We start from the raw sequence: 11021 nt of genomic DNA, 5'->3' as shown, positions 1-11021 counted from the left end.
CAGCAGCTTACACAACAACAAACATACTGATGCACAAATTAAGACAGTTTAGTCACTAACCCATGCACTCAGTGAGACACATTTAATCACTCTTTCATACAGTCAGTCATGCACCTACTAAATTCTTCATCCAGACACTTATACATCCACTCATTCTTCAATATGTAAAACATATTTAAACTTTACAGACACATACAATCACTGGATGTTGTGATCAGTGATGTCATCAGTGATGTCATTTGAGATGTCATCAGTGATGTCATCAGTGATGTCACTGACCATGTCATGAATGATGTAATATATGACATCATCAGCAGTGGATTGCGGGTGCGCGATATATAGTTAGCGCTTCTAACTATATATGGAATTTCAATGGTTTTATGCGAGTAAAATAAGGTTTTGTAAATGCTAATTCCTAACTATATATGGCCTAAAACCAATGGTTTTTTCATTGAATATATAATATATATATATATATATATATATATATATATATATATATATATATATATATATAAATAACATTTCTATGGCAAAATGAAACCCCTCATTTTGTTCCTTTTCAAATTAAATGTATTAAGTGTTACCACTTTATTCCAATCAAGATGACTTCAGGTGTGCCATACTTTTGTCATAAGTAAGACTGTTAGCGTTCTAGTTGTTCTTTAGAACACTCTGGGACATTCTGTCATTGGGCTATAGTTGGGCTACATCTGGCTGATATTTGGGCTACATTTGGGCTCTTTTGTCTCTGGTGGCCATCTTGGGAGACTGCATATCAGAATTTTTTTAATGAAATATAAGAGGATTTGAGAAGTCGCTCAAAATGTGCCCTAATTTTTCTTTCTTCAGCACTAATCATAATTTCTATGGCAAAATGAACCCCCTCATTTTGTTCCTTTGGAATAAAGTGTTAACACTTAAAACATTTAATTTGCAATCAAGATGACTTCAGGTGTGCCATACTTTTGTCATAAGTAAGACTGTTAGCGCTCTAGTTGTTCTTTAGAACACTCCGGGACATTCTGTCACTGGGCTATAGTTGGGCTACATCTGGCTGATATTTGGGCTACATTTGGTTTTTGTTGTCTCTGGTGGCCATCTTTGGGCTACATTGGGCTACATTTGGGCTCTAACATATATATAGCCCAATGTAGCCCAATATATATTTTTCAAAGTTAATTTTTGTAAAAACCACTGGAGCATATATCTTCAGACATAGCAAAGGCACATCGGGCTACCAGTCCCTACAATTTTGCCAAGTTTTGTGGAAATCCATTCAGCCGTTCGAGCTAAAAGTGAGTCCAACCGCAGGGGACGCTCAGAAACAAAATGTGCCATTTTCCTGAAAATTTCAGCCAATTCCGTCCATCAACGCCAAAGTTATTCAACATAGAATTTTCAGAAATCCCTATTCAAAAAAATCCTAATTATATCAGGGGTGTGGAATTTAATGAAATATCTACTTGTCCATGGGGCAGGCTGCTTGATAAATCTACTTGTCCTGTAACAAAATCCACTTGTCCCCTTTGTGCCATGTAATGCGGCCACAAATTACGCAGCAATCTCATTATATAAGAGTTTTGATCTAGCCTCTCTGATTATGCCAGGGTTCATACCATAGTAGTGTTTGAATACTAGACATTCCCCTTTGCTGCTATGTTTCTGCAGGTCTGCGTACTGGGGCTGAAGGTAGTAGTAAGCAATAGTTCCAGGGTTGGAATGCCCTTTTTAGTCTGTGCAAACCTACTAACGTGCATGTTTTAAGGGTTTTCGCCAACTCTTCTCTAATCATTTCCCATACTGAGAATGGTTGGAAATTTACTACTGACAGTGGCAGACTTAAAACTTCTTCCAGGGTTGGGAAAAAAGTGGTTGGAGGAAAAGTGAACTTGAAAACATTCAGACTTTCACATAAGCAAATCTACACCTGCATATTTGCTCATGCTAAAATGCAGTTCACAAATATTTTCTGGGAGTACTATTTCTTGGCCTATTTCTGTAAATTCATGTGAATTCATGGAAACTGTACATATGCACTTAATGCAAGAATATATATATACTTTCTTTAAAAATTGGGCCTCTAATTAGGCCTGGTGTTAACCCGTGGTCACCAGTGGAACACACAATGGATATAGAGGGAAACCCTTTTACCGCTAGAGAAGTGGAGGACGTAATCAAGTCCCTGGTGCCCCTTAAAGCCGCTGGGCCTGACGGGATTCCCGGTGACTTGTTACGTGCCAATTTCAAGGAATGGGGGAAGCTGGTTTCTACATTATTAAATGCCATCATGAGGGGAGCCCCTGTACCTGAATCTTGGAAAGGAGCGGAGGTTGTCCTGATATTTAAGAAGGGTCCATCACCACCCCCTGTTGTTTAATTATTTTGTCCACCATAAGCGTGGAAGGGTATACTCAGATGTGAGTCCCTTGCTCATTGCACCATCAGGATTCAAGCAAGCCGGGCCGAAGACGGCTGAAATGCCAGAAACCGGTCCCCGGTAGCTTGTTTCCTTCCCAGTGAAAGAATTGGCTTGGTAGTTTGGCTTGCCCTGTTCCCATGATGCACTGGGCCAGGAACAGACTAATTTGCATATAGCCAGGTTCTGAGCTGGGATGGTGCAGTGAGCTAAAAAACGGTGTTGGATTAAGCCCTGATCTCTTGACTGGGTGAGAGTATTCTGCTTAATTCAGAAACTCTGTCCATCACCACCCCCTGTTGTTTAACTATAGGCCTATAAGCCTAATCGATTCATCTCAGAAAGTGGCATGGAAGGTGATCCTGGGGAGGGTTCTACAATGGGCGGATGACAATAACATCTTATCAGACTTACAGGGTGGATTCCGCTCAGGCACTGGGACTATTGAGCAGGCCTTTAGATTAGTCCTACTGCACTGGAAGGTGGCGGTGCTGGGCAAAGGCAGTCTCTACTTGGCATTCATCGACCTCAAGACTGCCTTTGACCTGGTAACTAGGGAGGAATTGTGGAGGGTCTTACAGGGTCTGGGGCTGCCCCCTTATATCCTATTGCTCCTGATAAAATTACACACAGGCAATTATGCGCAGGTGCGGTGGGGTACGAACGGGGAGAAAACTGACAGGATCCCAGTGAGAAGGGGCGTGCGCCAGGGGTGCGTGCTAGCTCCCACCCTATTCTCCTTGTATTTGAATGGTGTGGTTGAGTATCTGCTTAAAGAACCTGCAGACGCACCCTCCCTGGCAGGGACTCGAATTCCAACACTGCTCTTTGCAGATGACACCCTCCTCATTGCAAAGACCCCCCAGGTCCTCCAAAAACTGCTCAACCGCTTCCAGGAGTTTTGTTCCCTTAGGGGATTGGTGATCAATGTTGACAAGACCAAATACCTGATCATGAATCCTCCCGGGAAACTGGGGCGCCCCCGGTGTTGAACTCGGCTCCCCTAGAGAGGGTATCGGAGTTCGATTACCTGGGAATTCGCCTTAGTGACTCATTGAGTTGGACTCCGCATATACACAAGATGCTGCTTAACCACAAAAGGGTGGGAGGAGTGCTGCTTAGGGAACAACGTTCCTCCACAACAAAACCTATCGCCCCAGTTGTGGAGATCTACAAAGCCAGAGGGGTCGGTGCAGCTCTGTATGGGGCAGAGTTGTGGGGCACAGGTAATTTGGATGTATTAGTAAAATCTGAGTCCAAATTCCTGAAAGATCTGTTGGCTCTCCCTCGGAGCACACCCACAGTCCCCGTGTTGCTGGATCTAGGTTGTAGATTAATCGCGGACCAGGCACGACTTCGTCCCTTGCTTTTGTGGGCTCGGCTTTGGAGGGTGCCCGAACTTGCCTCCTATGCTAAGGCCTTGTCTGAAGTTATGGCTATGGGAGGCTGGCACAGGATGAAATGGCTGAGGGATGTTAAATGCCTTTTGGGTGAACTGGGACTAGGTGATGTCTTGGATACTCGCTCTGCCCCTCCCAAAGCCACGTTAAAGAAAATTTACTGGGATTGGGTCAATTCTAAACTCATTGTCGACCCACGTCACTGTAATTCCACCTCAGATTTTCTGAAGTTCAAAGACGTGGTGGCTTATGAACCATACCTCGACATGATTTCTATTCCCTTTGACCGGGCCCTATATTTTAAGTTTAGAGTGGGGACTTTACCTGTTAGTGACCTGGTATCCCGGTGGAAATCGTCCTCCCAGTCGTCCCCCTACTGTGCCCTTTGTTCCAAACGGGTCGAGACAGTAGCACATATTCTCTTTGAATGCCCAGACTATTCCGCTCCCAGGAGGCAATGGCTTAAACCATTGTGCAGACTCTTAGGAACTCGTCAGCACTCTGTGGCCCTTCGGATTTTATTGTCTGACACATCCGCCTTGGTGGTTTGTGGCATGTCTACATTTTTAAAATGGTCTTGGTTGATTCGTGCTAAAAGGCTTTCTCTTTCAATGTAATCCTAATTTTAATTGTATTTATTGGTTCTCAATTATGTCACTGCTTTTATTCCTTTTCATTGTAAAGGTGTTGTACATGTTGTAAATATTGTGACTATTTTATCTGTTGTATTGCTTTTAAGATATTGCATATATCGAAATAAAGCCAATCAATCAATCAACCATGACCTTTTGTTTTTTATTCTGTCTCTCTTCATCTATCAGCTGGCGTCCTTGTAAGTGACAGTATCTTCCCTCTTTTAGAAGAAGCATATTGGCACACAAAGTAGTTTTGTTCAGTGCCCAGAACCGCTCTGGCAAAGTGTGCTGAGACCAACATTTTTTGTTTTGCTTTTGCCAATGCTTGGCTTGTTAGAATGGTGAGGACCCAGCAGTTCCCACACTGTTAAGGTTTTACAAAAACCATGCCTAAACAAGTCACACCTTGACAAAACCAAAAGGCTGACCACCAATTTCAGACCCTTTAGCTTTGCCAATGCTTGTTTGTTCTTGTTCTCCATATTCGTATTTAAACTGGTAACACTGATATTCCATTCTGAATATTTTTGGGAAATACTAATATACATCAACATGTTACTAAATGATGCTGCAAAGATAGGGTACCTAAAATCTTACAGTAGTTTAGCTAAATGTTTTCTTTTCTTACAGGCATTTTTTTGTGAACGTTCTATTTTGAAAGCAAAGAATCATCACTCTTGATTTCAAGCTTCTGCAAATATTTGCATATAACCAGAGAGCATTCTGGGTGCATTATACAGAGCCTCATATTATTAAACTTTGAACATGTGTGTACACTTTTATACTGGAACCACCGTCAGAAGTGCAGGCTGAGCTTAAACATTTACTTTTAGTGCTCACCCTAATAATAAAGGCTTTGCGTTAATGAACCATATATACAAGTTTGAACAGTATTAACACACACATTACATATAACACACTCTTTAACTTAACTGTAGAGAATGCCCTTCCCTGAGCCACAATGTGGTTCTGTAAACTGGCAGACAAAGGGTTTGTGCTGCAGGGGGCTGGGCCTACTTGTCCCAAGGACAAAATGCACATAAAAACTTGTTGCCCTTGACCCCAAACAATATGTCCCGGGCGTCGGGCTATAGGAATTCCACATCCCTGTATATATACCCACTGGCGACCGCCAGTAGGTAATATATAAGGATATAAGTTATATCTATATTTGGGCATGAATTGGGAAAATTACAATAGTGTCCTAGATTTGTCTACAACAACCCTTGGCCCTTTATTTGGTTCCTCCCCAAGGAGGGCTTTCCTATGGTACCGTGGCTGTGCGGTGCCCTTCTAATAAATGCCTTGTCACTTTCTGTACATTCATATGGTTACTTCATTAAGAACACTTTGTGACATTTTCCAGGAACTCGCCCCGAGTCTTGCAAAGCCATCCCTTGCTTCATCACCCAACTCGCCATTGCCTCCGAACACTATATATTCATAGCAGATCTCAACTTCCACATGGAAGACCTTAGCGATGCCAGCACTGACAACCTAATAGAAAGCATGAGCAACATCAGCCTCATCCACCTCATCATCAACCCAACACCCATCGTAGGGCACATGCTTGACTCCATCTTCATCTCCAGCGAAACAATCAAGTACCACCATGTCACAGAACTCACCTGGACCGACCAACTCCATTGTCCACTTCACCATCACAGGGCACAACGCTACAGAAAACAAAACAAAACCACCCAGCACACCTCAGCACAACTTGAAAATTGTCTCAGATGAGAACTGGAACAACACTCTCCTTGCCAACTGACCAGACACAGATCCAGACCTTAAACAGGCCATCAAGAACTTCACAGACTGGATCACAGACTATGTCACCCCTGCCGAGCAAGATCAGAGAATCTGCAAAGTGAGCCAACTTTTTTACCCCGGAACTTCAGACCTCTCAATGAGGCTATTGTTGGCTAGAAAGAATATGGAGTACCAGTAAGGATCCAGTATACTACACCACCTTCAGGACAGCGATCAACCACTACCACCTCTTCCTTAAAGAAGCGAAGAAGAGTGCTCTCACATGTTGCATAGAGATCAGCTCAAACCACAACAATGAGCTCTTCGCCATCGTTAGGGAATTCAGCAACCCTGCGTCCACTGAGAATATCATAACTCCCTTCTGGGATCTGTGGGACATGCTTGCTGACTACTTCCATTAGAAGATTGCAGTCATCTACAGGGACTTTGAATCTCAGCTGTCCGCAAGTGACAGACTCGACCTCCTCTCACCTACCAAGACTGGTATAATGAAGTACTGTGGGGTACCCACTGATCCATGCCCCCACCTTATCTTTAATCTCATAAGCAAGGTTATCAGCTTACAGCTCACAAAACCACTGAACAGATCCATAGCCATGGACTCCTTCCTGGAAGAGTGGTAACACGCAGAAGTGAAACCCCTCCTGAAAAAACCTTCAGCAGACCTAGAGCAGCTGAAGAACTCGCGACTGATACTCCTGCTCTCGTTCCTGGCCAAAGTCTTCGAGAGGTCGATCAAAAGGCAGGTGACCAGACACCAGGAGCACAACCTCCTGGACTCCTTCCAGTTCGGCTGCAAAGCACAGATAGCAGCCATAGATGACATCAGCACCCTTCGTGAGACTGCAGCCCTCATCTTCCTTGACCTGTCAGCTGCCTTCAACATGGTCTCCCACCAGATCCTGATCGACAAGCACACCACATCAGAATCCAAGGAAATGCCCTAAAATGGATTGCATTCTACTTCACAAGAAAAAAAACTGACAATCAGATTCCCGCCCGACTCCCGAACCCAAGGACATCATCTGCAGCACCCCACAAGGATCCTCAGTTAGCCCCCCTTCTTCTAGACTTACACGACACCCCTAGCCAACATTGTTAGTTTGCACGGGCTGAAGGTCACCTTCTACACCGACTAGACCCACCTCACTACCTCCAGAGACAACTTACATAGGTGACCGGCCAACATCACCAACTGGATGAAGCACAACTGCCTAAAACTGAACACGGACAAGACAGAAGTCCTCATCTTCAGTAACCACGTATCTCCTTGAAGCAATGCATCGGGGTAAGTAGAATCTGGCTTCTTTCCCTCCCCTACCGACCATGCCCGGTGATTCCAGCATTGTCCTGGACAACAAGCTCTCTTTGAAGAAGCAAATCAACATGATCTCCGCAATCTGCTTCCTCACAATGTGCATGCGCCGCAAGATCTTTAGAAGGCTCTCCACCAGACACCTGCAGTCCGCCTCCCTCTTCCTAGCTTCAACTCCGAGAGTCTAAAGCACCTGGCACGGAGGCCGTGGTTACTCCCACCTGGCAGCAAAGACCTGGAATGAACTCCCCCTGCACCTGAGATCTGCCTCATCACTGAATCTGGAAAGGACTCAAGACCTGGCTGTTCAACCGATCGACCCTTCCGGACAACAATTCCTTACCGAGCACCTTGAAAACCTCACTGATGATTTGCTGTGCTTAATACCCATTTATTGATTGAGTCTGGACATTCATATAGATTTTTCTGTGCGGATTTTCTGATGTGGTTTTAACTCTCCCTTGCCAATAATTGCCTTGCTAAATTCAGTGCGGTCTTCACGGTTGACTTTTGATGTCGAGTTAGCTCTCCATTTATGAATGCGTGGTCACATTCAATACATTTATAGAGTTTCTCTCCTGTGTGAACATTCTGATATATTACATTTTGTTTGTAATCGATACCTTGTCACATTCTATTAATTAATAAGGGTTCTCCCTGGTGTGTATTTGTTTAAGCTGCATTAGCTTATTCTTCCTGTGGGAGACTTTATTAAACTCTGTACATACATTGGATTTCTTGCCATGTAGATGTTCAGATTTTGATTCAGTTTTCCATTTATTATGAATGCTTTGTGGTATTCAGGACATACATATAGTTTCTCCCATGTGTGAACTTCCTGATCTTGTATTACATTTTGCTTTGTAATTAATCCCTTGTCACATTGTGTAAATTCATGTGGTTTCTCACTAGTGTGGTTTCTGATGTAGTAGTTATCTTTGCCTAGTAATAAATGTATTTTTGCATTATGTACATTCATAGGGTTTCTCTCCTACGTGGACTATCTGATGCTGTATAAGATGCGAATTTCTAATAAATGCCTTCTCACATTCAGTGCAGTTGAATAGTCTATTTCTGGTGGGGATTTTATAATGTTGCTTCAGCTCTCCATTGGTTATAAATGCTTTGTCACGTTCAGTGCATTCATATAGTTTCTCCTCCGTGTAGATTTTCTGAAGTAGTGTTAGCTCTCTCTGTGTTATAAATGCTTTGTCACCTTCTGTACATTTATATGGTTTATCCCCAGAGAGGATATTTTGATGTCGCTTCAGCTCTATGTTTTTTCTAAATGCTTTTTCACATTCTGTACATTGATGCGGTTTCTCCCCAAAGTGGACTTTCTGATGTTCCATTAGATGTGACTTTCTAATGAATGCCTGGTCACATTCTGTACATTGGTAAGGTTTCTCCTATTGTGGATTTTCTGATGTAGCTTTAGATCTCCATTTCTTGCAAATGCTTTGTCACATTCCGTACATTTATATGGTTTCTCCCCAGTGTGGATTTTCTGATGTAGCTTTAGATCTCCATTTCTTGCAAATGCTTTGTCACATTCTGTACATTTATATGGTTTCTCCCCAGTGTGGATTTTGTGATGTCGTTTTAGCTCTCCAAGTGTTATAAATGCCTTATCACATTCTGTACATTCATATGGTTTCTCCCCAGTGTGGATTTTCTGATGTACCTTTAGCTTTCCTTTTTCTAGAAATGCTTTGTCACATTCTTTACATTCATATGGTTTCTCCCCAGTGTGGCGTTTCTGATGTAGCTTTAGGTTTCCTTTTGCTATAAATGCTTTGTCACATTCTGTACATTTATATGGTTTCTCGCCAGTGTGGATTCTGTGATGTAGCTTTAGAGCTTCATTTCTTGTAAATTCTTTGTCACATTCTCTACATTTATATGGTTTCTCGCCAGTGTGGATTTTCTGGTGTTGCTTTAGCTCTCCATTTGTTACAAATGCTCTGTCACATTCTGTACATTTATATGGTTTCTCACCAGTGTGGATTTTCTGGTGTTGCTCTAGCCCTGCAAGTGTTATAAATGCCTTATCACATTCTGTACATTCATATGGTTTCTCCCCAGTGTGGATTTTCTGATGTAGCTTTAGCTTTCTTTTTGCTAAAAATGCTTTGTCACATTCTGTACATTCATATGGTTTCTCCCCAGTGTGGATTTTCTGATGTAGCTTTAGGGTTCCTTTTGCTATATATGCTTTGTCACATTCTGTACATTTATATGGTTTCTCGCCAGTGTGGATTTTCTGGTGTTGCTCTAGCCATCCAAGTGTTATAAATGCCTTATCACATTCTGTACATTCATATGGTTTCTCCCCAGTGTGGATTTTCTGATGTAGCTTTAGCGTTACTTTTCTAATAAATGCTTTGTCACATTCTGTACATTCATATGGTTTCTCACCAGTGTGGATTTTCTGATGTAGCTTTAGCGTTACTTTTCTAATAAATGCTTTGTCACATTCTGTACATTCATATGGTTTCTCACCAGTGTGGATTTTCTGATGTACCTTTAGGTTTCCTTTTTCTATAAATGCTTTGTCACATTCTGTACATTTATATGGTTTCTCCCCAGTGTGGATTTTCTGATGTAGCTTTAGATCTACATTTCTTGCAAATGCCTTGTCACATTCTGTACATTTATATGGTTTCTCCCCAGTGTGGATTTTGTGATGTAGCTTTAGGTTTCCTTTTGCTATAAATGCCTTATCACATTCTGTACATTTATATGGTTTCCCGCCAGTGTGGATTTTCATGGTTTCCCGCCAGTGTGGATTTTCTGGTGTTGCTCTAGCCATCCAAGTGTTATAAATGCCTTATCACATTCTGTACATTCATATGGTTTCTCCCCAGTGTGGATTTTCTGGTGTAGCTTTAGGTTTCCTTTTGCTATAAATGCCTTATCACATTCTGTACATTCATATGGTTTCTCACCAGTGTGGGATTTTCTGGTGTACCTTTAGGTTTCCTTTTGCTATAAATGCTTTGTCACATTCTGTACATTTAGATGGTTTCTCCACAGTGTGGATTTTGTGATGTTGTTTTAGTTGTCCACGTATTACAAATGCTTTGTCACATTCTATACATTTATACAGTCTCTCCCCGGTAAGCATTTGTGGACGCTGCTTTAGGTTTTTATTCTTTATGAACACTTAATTACAGTCAATACATTCATATGGTTTCTATCCGGTGTGGATTTTGTAATGCTGCCTTAGATTCTTCTTCCTATGGAACACTTTATTACATTCTGTACATATACATGGGTTCTGGTGGACACTCTGATGCTACATTAGGTCTTTCATTGCAAAGAAAATGTTTCCACAATCAGTCAATCAATATGGTTCCTCTCCAGTATGATTATCTGATGTTGCACTTGCTCTTTCTCTCCCTAATAAATGTGTTGTCACTTTCTAGATATTCATACGGGTTCTCTTCTGTGTGTTCTTTCTGATCCAGGTTAGCTAT

The 11021-nt window shown here is 42.1% G+C and overlaps 1 pseudogene; it reads right to left on the bottom strand.

The window, feature by feature from the left end:
• Positions 1-6795: 6795 nt before the first annotated feature.
• Positions 6796-10479, bottom strand: LOC147709883 (uncharacterized; annotated as a pseudogene).
• Between the last annotated feature and the right edge of the window lie 542 nt (positions 10480-11021).

Source organism: Lissotriton vulgaris, chromosome 6 (genome assembly GCF_964263255.1).
Source record: "Lissotriton vulgaris chromosome 6, aLisVul1.2, whole genome shotgun sequence".
NCBI classification, from domain to species: Eukaryota; Metazoa; Chordata; class Amphibia; order Caudata; family Salamandridae; genus Lissotriton; species Lissotriton vulgaris.
The sequence above is the reverse complement of the archived record's forward strand: the minus strand, read 5'-3'. Positions and strand labels throughout refer to the sequence as shown.